General features: G+C 36.3%; 2 pseudogenes; both read left to right on the forward strand.

Moving 5' to 3' along the window:
• The first annotated feature begins 8065 nt into the window (after nucleotides 1-8065).
• LOC149117705 (uncharacterized) lies at nucleotides 8066-13574 on the forward strand (annotated as a pseudogene).
• A 143-nt stretch (nucleotides 13575-13717) lies between these two features.
• On the forward strand, nucleotides 13718-15209 carry LOC149117706 (uncharacterized; annotated as a pseudogene).
• The last annotated feature ends 860 nt before the right edge of the window (nucleotides 15210-16069 follow it).

Below are 16069 nucleotides of genomic sequence, written 5' to 3' on the forward strand. Positions count from 1 at the left end.
AAGCAAAATTCCAACAGACGTAAACGCGTTGAGTTGTGGACCAAAAACACGAAAAATTTCGGGAATTTCGCACGCCATTTCCCCCGCGCGACATCCGCAGAAATCCTCGCAGCATGTACGCGCGTGTGCCGCAGGCGATGGCGCAATTTGTTCTAAAAATAGAATCATTGTTCCGTATCATGGGGACAACCCCAATACTTGAAATGGCGTGTGCTTACGGTCTCCTTCCCCGATTATGGCTCCTGTTGTCACGTAATCGGCGCGTGATCACGTGGGTGTTCAATTACAGGTACCGTATCCAATTTGAACTTTTTTTATTTCATACCTGTAATTGGATACCCCCGTGATTCACAAGTCAATTACGCGCGCTTAAATGGCTTCCTTCTCAATGTCTCTAAGAGTTTTTAAAACTTATGAGAAGCGCTACAAAGTTTTTCGTTCAAAAAAAAGTTCCCAAAAGACACTAATTCCAAAATTTGTTACAGATTGGCTGATAAGTAATTGGACCTCGTATCGTACAATTCAGAGAGTAATCGTGCTCGTAATTTCAAATCGGCCTCGCGCCTCGCGCTCGTCCGATTTTGAAATTACTCCCTGAATTGTACTCCACTCGGTCCAATTACTAATATTAATACTGGGACAAGAAAATCCCTCATGTGGGATTTCAATGGGCATTTTATGATCCATGATTGGCTTTGGTAGTACTTTCCCTTTATTGGGACTTCCCAAGAAAGTTCCATTTCTATCCTAATTTTTTCAGTTTTAACACAAAATGGGAAATCTGAAATTTTTCCTGTGATATGAATGTCACTTCGGTTAGTCTAAACAACGTTCTGGTTAGCCTGTTTACGGTTAGCTCTCAATCATGGAAATAGTAACCGATTCAGTTAAAAAGTCTTCAGTCTGCAGTCTGCATTTTACCCCTGGTCTACAGTCATCGTTTTACAAACGCTGACCGCAGAGTAAGGTACGCCAAAGTTAATTCACAAAATAGTAAAGCTAATGATTGCTAAGAATCGGATCAAAACAAACAAACAAACAAAGAAAAAAAACTGAAAATAAAAACCAAAACCAAAACGTCAGATCTTAAAATACGCACTGGTACACTGATTGAATAGTTTTACCAAGAGCGTTTATTTTAAGTTTCAATTTTCTTTTAATTGTAGAAAAATTTGCATGATATATTTCTGGAACTTGCTCTTGGCACAGGGGTATTTTTTTAAAGTGAGAGAGACATTAGTGATAGCTTTACCTACACCTCCCCACTGCTATTTAAACTTGGGAAACCCTCCCACGTACTCCTTTCCAGATAAGACATAAATTACTCTGCACAGTCGAACCTCTCCACCTGCAACGGCCAGCTTGGGTTGGGAACATATAAAGGTGGCCGTTGTTGAGAGGTGGCCGTTATGGGGAGGTAAGGGTGTAATGTGACACCTATTCTTCGGGGGGGGGGTACAAAATTTTTATATTAAAAAATATTTATTGTAGTACAGATTGAGAAATAGCTAAATATATCAACTAGTTGTACCTATCGGTAAGTGCCAAAGAGTGAATTGACTTAGTAAACAAGAGTCGATTGACTTTTGTAATATTTATTTGGCATACTTCTAGTATAACAGGTGTTAAAATCAATTTCTTTTAGTTAATGTTTCAAATTATTGCTGTAATTGAACACAACATTGTTTATTTTTCAACTCAGTGAGTGAACAAAACGCTAAACACTTTTTTTGTATTTTTAAAAATCATACTTGTTATACTTCCAGTATAACAGGTGTTAAAATCAACTTCTTTTCTCTCGTTCGGCGATTATTTTGGTAAGTAGTTAAGTAATTTGCCCACCATTCTACTTTTTGAGGCGTAGACATCTTGGATTTGTTGTAATTGAATCGTACAATAGTTAAAGCTGAACAAGACCCGAGTTGTTTTCTGGAATGAATTTGAGTGTTGTTTATTTGATTCAGGGTAACGCTCAGGATTTGTTCGCCATGCGTTCGACGAATTATTTCAGTAAGTAGTTTGTCTGACATTCTGCTTTTTGAAGGTGAATGTAACTTGGATTTGTTGCGATTGAATCGCATAACTGGAAAACCTTATTCTGGTGTTTATTCGAGCGAAAGCGCTCTTTGAGAGTAAATTTCCATCAACCAACGCGTTGACAGAGCCTAAGAAGCTCAAATCGAACCAACGAGTTCACTTCTGACGACTTCTAAGCAAAGTTCTTGAAATTAAAAGAACTTCAAACCAAACAAATACCATTAATCACTTAAAAACTTACCGCGAATCACCGAATTGATTGCAAATAATCCTTTAAAAACACGTTCAAATTAAACAACATTGATAATCTTCGTCATATTACATGTAAGTTTGTTTTATACACGGTTCTCTACTCAACACTTTTGTCTCCGTGAAAACGGGTTAAATCGAAGTTACATGCGCCTTATTGATCCTTTACTTACTTATTTTACATTCACCTTCAAAAAGCAGAATGTCAGACAAACTACTATAATTCGTCGAATTAAATGAACAAACAAAAGGTTGACCTGAAAACCATCCAGTCTTTAATGGCAGCTTCTTTTGAGAGGAGGCGAAAGGGGATACAAAGTCTTAAGGGTGACAGAACAACCCAAGAAATTATCAAAGAATACCCAGGGCTAGGAACTTATAACCAGCTTTGTTTTCAAAATTTTGTTTAACATTGCAGAGTATTTCACAATGCAGTACAACCTGAGTATAACAACCTAATGATTAAGAACCAGGGGGCTGTTTCTTGAAAGTCTCGATAACTTACCGGGCCTAAAAAGTGTCTTTGGTGATAAATGTTTCTCAAAAGAGGTCAATTTTTGTTTAAGCTTTGAATGTTAAATTTTAAAATCTTTATAGGCTATAAAAGCATTGGCCAAGTACCGTTCCTGTAACTGGCAAAAATGCATTTAAAAATTTGTATACTTATCGGGACTATTGCGAAACATGCATGAAAAGTCATAGAGGGGTTTTGCTTGCACAGAGTGTTATTATACAAGGCGATGAAAGCATTAATCTTAAGGGACCACACCCATATTCACTTAGGTGACAGGTTTGAGAAAGGCCATTGTCTTTAACAAAAGTAAGAGTCTATTTTTAAGATAAAACTTCCCGGTAGATATTCCACAAATAAGAACCTTTCAGGTTAACTTCCATCTTGTTTTTTTGTTTTTGTTTTTGTTGTTACTGTTGTTTGCTATCACTAAAAGGTCTTCTTACAGTCTTTAAACTTTTGGACTATGTTATTTTTAACCCATCATAATCATAGATGATGATGGAAATGAACCTCACTGCTGAAACAGACCGACATAAGGAGGCTTGGCTACAGATCCTTCCAAAGTTGTGGGAATTTACTCCCAAAATTCCCAATATCATTGAACAGTTTGAGGAAGACATCGAGTTAGACGAGCTTGACAATCTGGATGAAGGTAAGCAGAATGTGAGGGTTTGCTAATAGTTGCCGTTTAAGCACTAAGTCTTAGTTCTATTACATTACAATAGTGCAAATATACAGTTTACTGCAGCGACAAAGAATTACAGTCATGGTGATGAAAAAGAAAAAAAAGTCAACGTTTTAAGTGCACTAACATATACAGCCTATTTTAACCTATTTATGGAAAGAATGCTTTTCATCGACTCTGCACCCCACTAGCTGTTCACTCTGAAATTGATATTGCTATCTGCATCGAAAATTCACATTCAGCTATATTGGTCATCATTTTCAGAGGAAAAAACATCTCTCATAATGCAAGTCCTGCCATCTGCTTGGAAAGTAGAACCAAGTTTGTTGGCGTATGTTAAGGTAAAAAAATTGATATTCTCAAAAATACATGACACCCCATAACTTAGTTTTTCTTGAGCATAGTGAAACAAAACCCAAAGCATTCACATCTGGCCAATCAAAACTGTAGGTAAATTTGTGCAACTGCTCAAAGCACGGGAAAACACGCAGCAGTGAGATTAGTGGTATTGATTTTTGTTTGCACTTAATTGTTTTTTCCTTTTTTTTTGACTCATGAGAGCATGGTGAGCAAACTTTTGAAAGTTAATCAAACTCTCTTTAATATGCATGTCATATTTGACTGAAAAACAAAAGACTTGCATCTAATCAAAGCGGAAACAAGAAGTGGCATTCAACCGAAACTTCATTAATATCCTCTACAGACGCAATTTTACGAGCGATTGACCAAACTAAAGCTACAGCAGTAGTGTACCTAGACATGAGCAAGGCCTTCGACAATATCAAGCATGAAATTTTAATAACGAAACTAAAGAACATTGGCCTCTCCTCATCTGCGTTAACATGGTTTTGTAGCTATCTGTCCCAAAGTTCTCAGGTAGCTCCCATAAACTCAACGCTATCAGACGCCCTCCCCGTTACTTGCGGCGTCCCTCAAGGCAGCGTACTCGGGGCTCTGCTGTTTAGTATCTATGTAAATGACCTTCCAGCAATCAGCGAAAGTTGTCCAACCGAATGCTACGTGGATGACACCAAACTTCTTTTGTCTTTCAAAGCTGGTGACGCTGAAGAAGCAAAGGACACTATCCAAAAGGATTTACATCTAATTCGTAACTGGTGTTATGATAATTGTCTTCTGCTCAACCCTGAAAAGACATAGCTCATGATCTTTGGCAGCCGCCCGATGTTCCGTAGGCTATCTGATTTTAAGCTCTCGCTGCTCGGAAAGGAACTCTTGCCGTCAGAGTCCATTAAAGATCTTGGTGTAACATTCGACCCCATTCTGTCATTTGACAACCACATTTTAGCGACAGTTTCATCCTGTATGAGTAAATTATCCCAGCTTAATCGAGCCAAGCACGCATTTAACTCCGGCCTATTAGTGACTATCATCAACGCGCTCGTTTTCAGCAAGTTGCACTATTGCTCTACTGTATGGTCCAGTACCACTGCTTGTAATGTGCAAAAACTTCAACTCGTTCAGAACTTCGCTGCTCGGATAATTAGTGGTACATATAAATTTGAGCATATAACTCCATCACTCAAGAATTTGAGGTGGCTTCCCGTAAAAAAGCAGCTTTACCTCCGAGACGCTGTTTTCACTTTTAAGTGCATGACGGGCTGCGCCCCGACCTATCTGACATCATAATTTGTCAAAAGGCAACAAATATCAAGCAGAACCACAAGAAACTCACAACAACTGAATATTCCCCTGTGCAAAACCACTGCTGGTCAGAGATCTCTTTATTACAGAATGGTAAAACTATGGAACTCTTTAGACAAAGACTTAAAACTATGCGAGAGTCATGCAAATTTTAAGAAAACTCTGAAGACAAAACTTCTCAGCGAGTTCTTAAATTACATTTTTCTTATTTCTTTCATTTTTCTTTCTTTTTATTTTTTTTTTTTTACACCGAGTGTACTTCATACGTAATATATAACTAGTGTACTTTGTACTTATTTCACCTCATGTATTATATTGTTCACTGAAAAATCTTTTAAGGAGTGTACAATAAAATTTTCTCTTATCTTATCTTATGTCTCTTGTGGTGCCTTATTTTTATTCAACAGAATTACAATCATCCAACTGCCTTAAAACAGCAGGGCGATCCGTTTATTGTAACTGAGTATGAGTTACTGATCATTGTCTGTTTGTACTTTTAGGAAAATGAAGACTTCAATGATTATCTCAAGAGGCTGTCTTCTGATTGCCACCTGGTTGACACCAATCAGTCAGACGACACACAGCTGTTTCTTGTGATTGACAGCAAAGTCATTTTTGAATTGTCCTCTTATATTGATGACCTTTTTTCTTTAATTACTTGTCATCATGTATTCACTTTAGAATACCCAAAGTAAACAAAATTGTGTTTTCAGTTTTTTGAAGAATATGTCTTTGGCATGATACAGTCCCGAAAAACACAGCAGTATCGTATTGGTGTGGCAAAAGTGATGAGTTGAATTGAATGTGCTGAATCAACTTAAATGATAATTATAATGTATGAACTTGCCAGTGGGTAGTGATGTTTTAACTTAGGTTTTGCATTTGCATTGTTGCCACAGGTCAAGAAACGGTCTGGAAAAATTTAAGTCTTTGAGAGAAGTCAGGGCAACGTGAAATTTTAAGGGTATTAATTTATTTATTGCCAGCTCAGCGATGTTTTTCTGTAGACAAGGATTCGAGCTGTCAATGTCAAGGTGATTAAAACAAAAATTTTATTCACATATATAGTCATTTGAATGAATGAAATCATTTGAGTGAATGATATCATTTGAGTGAATGATATCATACACATCGTTTTCTTCTAATTCCAATTCCAAACTTAACTCTTTTTTGACTGGTGGTCGCAAGTCACCAGTGAAAACATTCAGTTACAAGACTCAACAATTTTATACGGACCTACAAACCCACTCAAGCACCATCAGCCCCTAAGCTTGGCTTTGTTGGTGGCAAAATACTTCATTTACAAATGTAACGTAAATGAACAATCTTTACTCCTCTCGCTGTATAAGATAGAACTTCGAGAACACATAATGACTGAAAGGTACATTGCAATAAAAAACAACTGCCAAGCTCTTTAATGAGAAATGGAAATGCCTTATATTAAAAGATTCTGTTCCAGAAATTTTGCCACCACCAACGCCTCAATAGGACAAATTAATTTACTTACTTTGTGTCAATGTTGTCATGGTTTCAAATTTCTAATCAGTAGTGCCTTGCATTAATTACCAACGAGCCAGCCGAGCGAAGAACGCGAGGTTGGCGAGGCGGCAGCATTATAGAGCCGCGCGAGGTTGAGGCAGGCGCAAAAAATCTCGAGTGATCCGGAGAGATGTAAGTAATGTAAGATTTTATGACGTAATGCCAAAGAGACCTATTGTCCTCCAATGGACCAATCGTAGTGCGTTAACTTGGAATGGACCAATCATAGTGCGTTTAACTTGGAATGGACCAATCATATTGCGTTGCGTCAACTTTGTGACGTCACGGCAGCATGGTTATCTGGGTCAATTGCTCAACTGCATTCGGATCTCGTCGAGCCGCATCTCGTTAGTGGGAAAGGAAGAGTTTATAGAGGTAAGAAACCTTTTTTAGCGTGCTTTTGAAGTGTTATTTGTTCTAAAAACCACGATAAGTGGGTGTACTTTAGTTAAGTACCATTGTGGGAAATTGATCGAGAAGCCCAACCATCGGCCAGCGAGCCACAAGAGTTGTCAATTCGATCTGGCCGGCGTGCCAAACTCGGCCAGCGTGCCAAAACAGTCAAATCGTTGACCAGTTGAAAACGCCAGCGAGCAATAGAGCAATCAAACCAACTGATAAAGTCAAAGACGATAAAACACTAAATTCAGTCAAAAACAAACTCAAACGGCTAGCGTGCCAAGCATTAAAAGAAAATTGTATACCAAATCAAAATCTTAGAACTTGAGAGTACATTCCTCCGTTGTCGCGCTTGTCACGTGTTTTTCGAACCAGATTATGGTACAAACTAAAGTGCAAGGTACACGCAGAACATGTAAAACTTACAAGAGCTCAGATAAAATGATTTATGTATTGTTTATGTTGTTATATTTTCACAGTCATACTACCAACAATGATTTGTTAATTTTGGGAGTATGTGTCAAAATGTCAGGGTCGTCGTTTTCAAATTCAAAGGGAGATATTTGTCAAGACGCATGGCTTATCCTTCTAATGGTAGTTTCAATCCTTTCCTCATTTCGAACAAGGAAGCACACATAGTGAATGGAAACATAAATAGAGAAACTGGTAAAGTCTTGGACGACAAAGAGCATGCGATACGAGATAGCACTGATAGTATTTGTGCACACGAGGGGTCAAATCTGAGAGATCATTTCCGTAATTATTGTTTAACCAGTGTAGGGAAATTCTCTTGTGCAGTTGATTGCTTTCTCGAACTATGTTTTTTAGTTTTCAGAAATCATCTTCAAAACATTACATGCAATGAGTTTTTTCGTGTTGTTTATGAGTCATGCATCCGAAGGCAAAATCTTGGTGCTGTTGAGGTTGTGCGAGAGCCTGTATGGTCACTCGTGAGAGATCGTTGTGAATCATTTTTTGCAATGACAGCTGATGCTGTTTTTAGTGATATTTTTACGGTGCGGACAGTTGGAGATTTAACTGATGACCTGAAATCACTATTTCTTGTTCAACAATGTAATCAAACTTGTTGCACCCTATGTAACAATCAAATACTGAAACTACAAGTACAATTGTATTGTATATTACTTGCCCAGGTATTTTGCCCACTGATTTTGAAAACTGTGTTTCAGAAGCTTCTCTACCTAATAGCAGACCAATTTTCTGTGATTTATGCCAAAAGCATTCTGGTGATGTTTCAGTTTTGCAACATTTTGTTACCATGCCGAAATTTTTATTCATTGAACTGTCATCAACCCGTATTGATCAAATTGTTTTCCCTGCAAGTATGGAAGTCTTAGGTAATCTTATTTATTGAAGGCTACTGTGCGCTGTGCAAACCACCATTTCACCATTGCCATAAACAGTGGCACACATTGGTTGTACTATGACGATTTGTGTACTGCAGTCCAACAATATACTACTTTTCAAGAAGTCTTACATAGATATGCCAATGGATGGTATTTTGCGGTCTATGAAAAGTCTGCCATTCCATATGTGGATAATATACCCGAAGGCAACAATTCCTTTACATTAGCTACAGACAAGCATCTTCAAAAATTAGAAACTACTAAACGTCAAACTGATGGTTTTGAGAAAGAAGTTCACAAACCCAAAAAGACAGAAGGTAGATGTAGCTACTAATGACTCAAAAGACAGAAAGCTGAAAAATGAAATGCAAAGTACTTATATGAAAAACTACAGAGCTGCCAAAAAAAGCTAAGGAAACTGAAAGTGAGAGACTTTCTAGACAAATAAAAGCAAAAGCATACATGAGGAATTACAGAAGGAGAAAAAAAGATATTGAGACCAAGAGTGAGAGATATGCACGACTAGAAAAGCAAAATGCATACAAAACAAAATGCAGAGAAAAAAATGAACGATAATGATTCCAAAGAAAAGCTTATTGAATCAAAAAGAAAAACTGCAATTAGAAATATAGTACCGCTAGATACATCATTGAATGATGATCTTGACAAAGAAACATTTTTATCTCAATTTGATAGTGTAAAGAATGGATCAATTCGTTTACAGAAATGGGCTATTAAAAACATGCAAGACTTTCATAATTCAATTAAGTTTAAAATTTATAAGTGTGAAGGTTGCCATGAAGCGTGGCCATTATCAGCAAAAGGAAAAAAGAAAACTCCTTATATCTGCTCAAGGTGTTCACGTGACAAAAATGATGTGAAAGAATTTTCATCTCAAAATAATATGATCCCCTCACAAGTACCAAAAAAACTAAAAGATTTAACACAATTTGAGGAAATGTTGATAGCACGTGTTTTTCCAGGAGGACAAAAGGCGTATAAAGGCCACTGTATTAACTTTTCTCAAGATATTCAAGAGTTTGCAAATTCCTTGCCAAGATACCCTAATGAGCTGCCAGTAATAGTTTTGTCTGTCAAAGGCAAAGATAATACCCTTAAAGAACTCACGGTGAGACGTGAAAAAGTGAACTGCGCCCTGCACTGGTTAGTTAAGAATAACCCTCTATATAAAAATATCACTATTGATTACGAATGCTTGGCTTCCTTACCATCTGACGGCATCCCAATGGACATCCATCTGATCAATTGCACTGACAATAATAAAGATTATGACATCGATCCAGACAGAGGTCCACTTGATGTTGATGAAATACCATTCAATGATGAGACAGAATTAAGTAGCACAATTATCAACCCTGTAACATTTAAGCCTCAGAAACAGCTAATTAGAGATAATTTATTGCAAAAGCATAAATTCAATTGGCCGTCCAGAAATTCCAATCCGCTGAATGAGTTTAAAATTGAATTTTTAGCAACAATGGCATTTCCTACTTTATTTCCAGATGCTAAAGGAGATCCCACTAATAGTGCTATAATGCGGAATGCAACACTAGGAGAGAAAATAAAGCATTTAATCAAATTTGCTGAGTATTCTAATGGTAAATGGACATATAGGTTTGCAAGTCACCCACGATTTGCATATTGGGCCTTTAATATGATTCAGAGGCACAGGCTTCTCAGCCAAGGAAGTATTTTTCTAAAGCAAAATCCGAGTGATGCCAAGCTAACTGTAGAACAACTTCAACAAATGCTGCAATCAAATAACTTTTCAACACTGATGTCCAAACTGATGCATTATGCTAAAAACGTAACTGGCAGCAATAGCTATTGGCATAAAGCAAAAGAAGATTTAAGGGCTACCATCGCTCAAGAAGGACCTCCTACAATTTTTTTCACTTTGTCATGTGCTGAGTACCATTCGCCTGAATTTCATAATCTTCTTGATGATTCCCAGTCTGTGAACATTACACCACAAACCAGGCAACAACATGTTCTTGAAAATCCTCATCTTCTAGACTGGCTTTTTACTGAAAGAACTGACCGTTTTATTAAATATTGGTTAAATAAATCATTGGGTGTATCCTGGTACTGGTACAGATATGAATATGCTGTACAAAGAGGATCGATCCATTGTCATGGAGTTGCTAATTTGCAAAATGACCCAGGTCTCTGTGAACTTACAAAAGTAGCACTACAGGGCTTTTTGGCAGCAAAATTTATGAAAGAACACCAAGAATATATATCAAGTGTAGACCTGCAACAATTAAAAAACAAGGAACAAAAAGGAAAAAAAGCTGAGTCAGTTGTTTGCCAGTATGTTGACTTTTTATTAACTACATGGAATCCATGTTCTCCAGATGAAGATTGGTCCAAGCCAGATTGTCATCCATGCATAAAATCATATCTCAACCTGGAAACTGCAAACATGGAAGAAGACTATGTAGATCTATTGAATTCTGTTCAAAGACATACACTATGTAGCACTAAGTAATGTCTTAAGAAAAATAACTGAATTAAGTTGCGGGTTTAATTTTCCATTTGATTACTGCACAAAAACAAGGATTGATTTTGAACCTGTCCATACAAAATCTGGCCAACACAAGTATAAAGCAGTTATTGTCACAAAACGAAATGACTCAAGATTAAACAGTCATCAGCCATTGCAACTTCAAGGATGGAGAGCAAATTGTGACACCCAAATAATTGTTGATTATCATGCGTGTTTGGAATATCTTGTGAAGTACACATCTAAAGGAGAAAGAGCTTCTTCTGTACTTAATGATGCATTTACCGATGTTGTACAAAATATTTCAGATAAAAACGATATCCATAGCACATTTAAGAAGATCATAGTAAAATCAGTAGGACAAAGAGACTATTCAGTACAAGAAGTGATGCATCACTTACTCTCTCTCAAGTGTATAAGCACTACTTATGAAGTCATGACTGCATCTCTTGATGGATCGAGAAGAATTCAATTAGAAAGAAATCAGGAATTTTGCACTAGCTCATCCATACTTGATATCTATGCAGACCCGGGGGAAATACATGAAAACAATTCCAGACATTCTAGAATACAATTTTGTGCAATTTGCATCTACATTCATTATTAAAAGCTCAAACTACAGAGACGAAAACAACCAGTGATTGTTAAAACATACCCAAAGTATTCAGCAAATCCTCAAAATCAACATTATGGGCTCTTTTGTAAATATCAGCTGTTGAAGTATAAACCTTGGCAGCACACTCCAAATAATGCCTGGGATAATTCTGAAGAATGTGATGAAACATTCAAAATATGCTGGCTGCAATTTTTAGGTAGTGAAAATTGTAAGGCTGCAGTTTCTAATTGGGAAATCAAGTTGCAAACTTTAAAATCAACTGTAGAACTTGAAATTGACACTTTCAACCCTGAAAATGTTGCAAATGAAGAAAAAGAAGAGTGGATGTTTATGACTCAATTGAATGTCCAAAACATTACTAATGATGAACAGAGTTCCAGCTTAGCTCCTGAGGGCTATTGGCACAAAATTAATGAACTATTTGATGAAGATGAATTAAATTCTGTGGTATCATGGCTAAGCAATCCAAAAAGTCTGAATAATCCTAAATGGTATCAATCAAATAAGACAGTAGATATCTCAACCTTTAGTGTAAACCAAAGGTTGGCCTATAATGCAGTTTGTGATCATTTTAATAATAGTGATAAAAAAGCTTTACATCTTCTAATTAAAGGTATTGCAGGATCAGGAAAAAGCTATGTTATTGATGCCATAAGAAATGAACTCCACGTAAAATGTCAGGTACTGGCTTACACTGGAAAGGCATCTTTTAATGTTAATGGAGTAACCTTGCATTCATTCCTTAAGTTACCTATCGGTACAAAAAGACTCACTGACTTGAAAGGAATAGCACTGCAACAGCTTCAGAGTAATCTTGAAAATGTTGATTATTAGATAATAGACGAATATTCTTTTGTCGGTCAGAGTTTGCTAGGCTGGATTGATTCTAGATGTCGTCAAGCTACAGGGAAAGCAGGCGAAGTTTTTGGTGGTCTTTCCGTAATTCTTGTTGGTGACATAGCACAGTTACCTCCTGTTGGTGATAAACCACTATACCATTCTATGCCCAAAACAGATAAGCAAATTCGGGGATATTTTGTGTATCGACAGTTTAAACAAGTAATAGAATTGAAAGTCAACCATAGAGTTAATGGTGACAGTAGTGACCAGTGCCTTTTCAGGGATATTCTTTTAAGAGCACGTGATGGTAAATCGACTTCATCTGATTGGCATACATTACTATCAAGAACTCCTGATTGTGTCACAACCCTCGCTGAATTTAAAAAGTCATCAATTCGTTTATGCTACCTAAAGTCGAAAGTGGCAGAAATAAACATGGTCAAATTAAAAAGTCTTAATCAGCCAATAGCAACTATTAAAGCTCGTCACTCTGGTGGAGCTCAAACACTTAGTTCTGATGAAATGGGAGGTTTAGAGCCTTTAATATACTTAGCAAAATGCGCAAAGTTATGCTTACTATGAACATTTGGACTGAGGTTGGCCTTTGCAATGGTGCACTAGGAAATGTATTAGATTTTGTTTATGCAGATGAGCAAAATCCCCCCACTCTTCCAATTTGTGTGATCGTACAGTTTGATGAAAATTATCATGGTCCTTCTCTGTCTGCCATATTACCAAGGTGTGTTCCAATTTGTCCAGTTACACAGGTTTCTCAAAACCTTGGGCACAAATGTGAAAGGCAGCAACTGCCACTTAAGTTAGCATGGGCAATGACTATATACAAATGTCAAGGTCTAACTCTAAAAAAAGCATGGGTTGATCTTGGCCCTTCAGAAAAGTGCTCAGGTATGACATATGTTGCTCTTAGTAGAGTTAAAAAGATTGAAGACCTGAGTGTAGAACCCATGACTATGGAAAGACTGCAAGCACCCAAAAAGTCGTGTAATTTAAAGTACAGATTGCAGGAAGAAAAGCGACTTAATGATTTAGCAAAAGAAACTTCACACATCTTAAGCATGAAAGAGAAAAAAAAGAAACAGCAAAATGACAACAGTGAGTTGGACCTGAACAGCTCTTAGTATACATTAATAATATTAATAACAATTGTATTTATTAATCATTAATTAAACATACGTATCCAGTGTTACAATATTAAAACTATATACAAATTATATACAAATTATATACAATAAGATATACATGTCTATGAAAAACCTATCAAATGTATTTCAAACTCAAGGACAACTTTCAGTAATCACTAATTTTCATTTCAGATTTCACGAGAACAGTATGTCAAAAATGTCCAACAGTAAGCCAGACCCTATATCAGGTAAGTGGTTTTTGTAAAAGGTGATTGGAAGTGGGAAAGAAGAAACTTAAACAATATAAAGATTTCCTAACAATCTCACCAATTTTAAAACCTATACAAAAGATGTAATGTCATATTCATCTACTCTTCAGAGCATAAGAAACCACAAAACTTTCACTTAGTAACTATGTTCTCTGTGCTATTCATTCACATTTATTTTATTGCAGCGTGGTTTACTAGATACAGTATGTTCCCAATAATGTAGTAAATTAAATTAAACTTCCTCTGTCTTACAAAAAAGCTTTCCTGATTTAATTTTAACATGTACATTTCTCTTTTTAGCTTCACTGCGTGGCTACATTCAAAATTTGAGCCCCGTAAAACGTTCCAAACATTCAAGAACTGAGTGGTGTGACTTCAACCTCCAAACTAGTCCTTCAAAAGTCCGACGAATTGTTGGGTTTAACATCCCACGTCACTCAACCCTTAAAGAACATGCAGAATCAAAAAAACCTGTTCTTCTGTCAAAAACTAAAGAGAACAAGTCAAACAAGGATATCATATTTAACCAACAATCAGATGTCAGGTTGGCACCATCATTTGACATTGAATTTGATTATTTGCCAATTGGTCCATCCCAATCATCTTCCTCAATGCAGCCAGCTGTCACGATAACCCTTTCGCAACTACAGACTTTAAAAATTAAGCCACAAGTAAATGTAACAGCATCCATCTCTTTGGGCAAAGACAAACCGAAGTCTGTGCCTGTGAAATCCACTCAAAAGGTGACGATGGTAAAAGAAGACTGCATTTTGGAAGACGAGACTGGAACTGCAAACATTCACATCTGGGATGGTCTTATTGACAAGCTAAAAAATGGATCAACGTATGAATTTCGAAACCTTAACGTAAAGAACTTCCAAGGAAGAACCCACCTGACAACGACACCAACAACTACCTTCAAGGAAGCAGATAAAAAAAACTGCAGTCGTTGCAGGGACCTCTGTTACTGGAGACCCCAGAAAAAGAAATAAGCGTCAAGAATTTTAAGTTCGTAAACAAGCTAAGTGTGTTTATTGCTTGCCAAGCCTGTAAGAGAAAGATAACAGAAATATCTAATCACAAATACATCAAATGCAAAAGTTGTGGTGTAAGACAGCGTCAAGTTGAATGTAACCGAGATGCCTCAGTTCAAGTCAAAGTAGAAATTGAAGAGAAAGAAGTTTGGCTGACAGCATTCACTGACACCATAAACTGCCTGTTGTCAGTGTCTTCACAAGTTACTCTTTCAAGTGACTCAGATACTATTGAAGAGTTTCTGATGGACCTTAAAGATAACAGGGATGTGATTACTAAGGTCACATCTGCTTGTATTGGTGATGTAATTGCACAAACAACTCTTTAGCGGCATAAAGGCTGTTAAAAGTAATATCTTTAAAAACTGATCCACAGACATCAATTAAGTTGTGTGCTATTTTAATATCAATCATAGTAACAAAGTTCAATATGCTTAGATTTCATGATCAATTTGCAAAAGATAAGAATTGAGTGACATAAAAGACACTGCAACTTTTTATAGTAAATGGCAACAATGTTACAGTTTGTTTAAAATTGTTTTGTTTAAATTGTTTAAATTTTATATAAGATTCTAGTAGTATAAAGGTTGTTACAAGTCATATTTTTAAAAACTGATCCCCAGACATCAATTAAGCTGTGTGCTATTTTAGTATCGATCATAGAAACAATGTTTAAATTAAATATGCTTAGATTAGATGATCAATTTGCAAAAGAGAAAAATTGAGTGACATAAAAGACATTACAACTTTTGTTTTTGTAGTTAATAGCAACAATGTTACAGTTTGCTTAAAATTGTTTTGTTTAAATTGTTTAAATACTATTATAAGGTTTTTGTTTTAACAAGGTTTGGAAATCAAAACATTTTCTAGTGGCCCTTTAACAAATGTTACTGTTTAACACATTTGACTACAAAAATTAAAAGCACAGAAAGTGTGTTTCCTACTCTATATTCGTTAACTGTATGAAATCTATTTTAGCTCCTATAAAAAGCCTATTTTATTGGCACAAAATTCCTATATTTTGAACTCGAACAGCCCATTTTCCTGAGATTTTCCAAAAATTGGCTGGGAGACCTGTTAGTTTACACATAAGAAACAATACTATCTTGTGAACCTTGCACAAGTAAGAAGTATTTCTCATATGACAAGTTTAGCAATATTTAACAAAGCATAGTTTACAAAACGCATG

This window comes from Orbicella faveolata, unplaced genomic scaffold (assembly GCF_042242905.1).
Source record: "Orbicella faveolata isolate gen_17 unplaced genomic scaffold, um_ofav_v1 contig_1, whole genome shotgun sequence".
NCBI lineage: Eukaryota > Metazoa > Cnidaria > Anthozoa > Scleractinia > Merulinidae > Orbicella > Orbicella faveolata.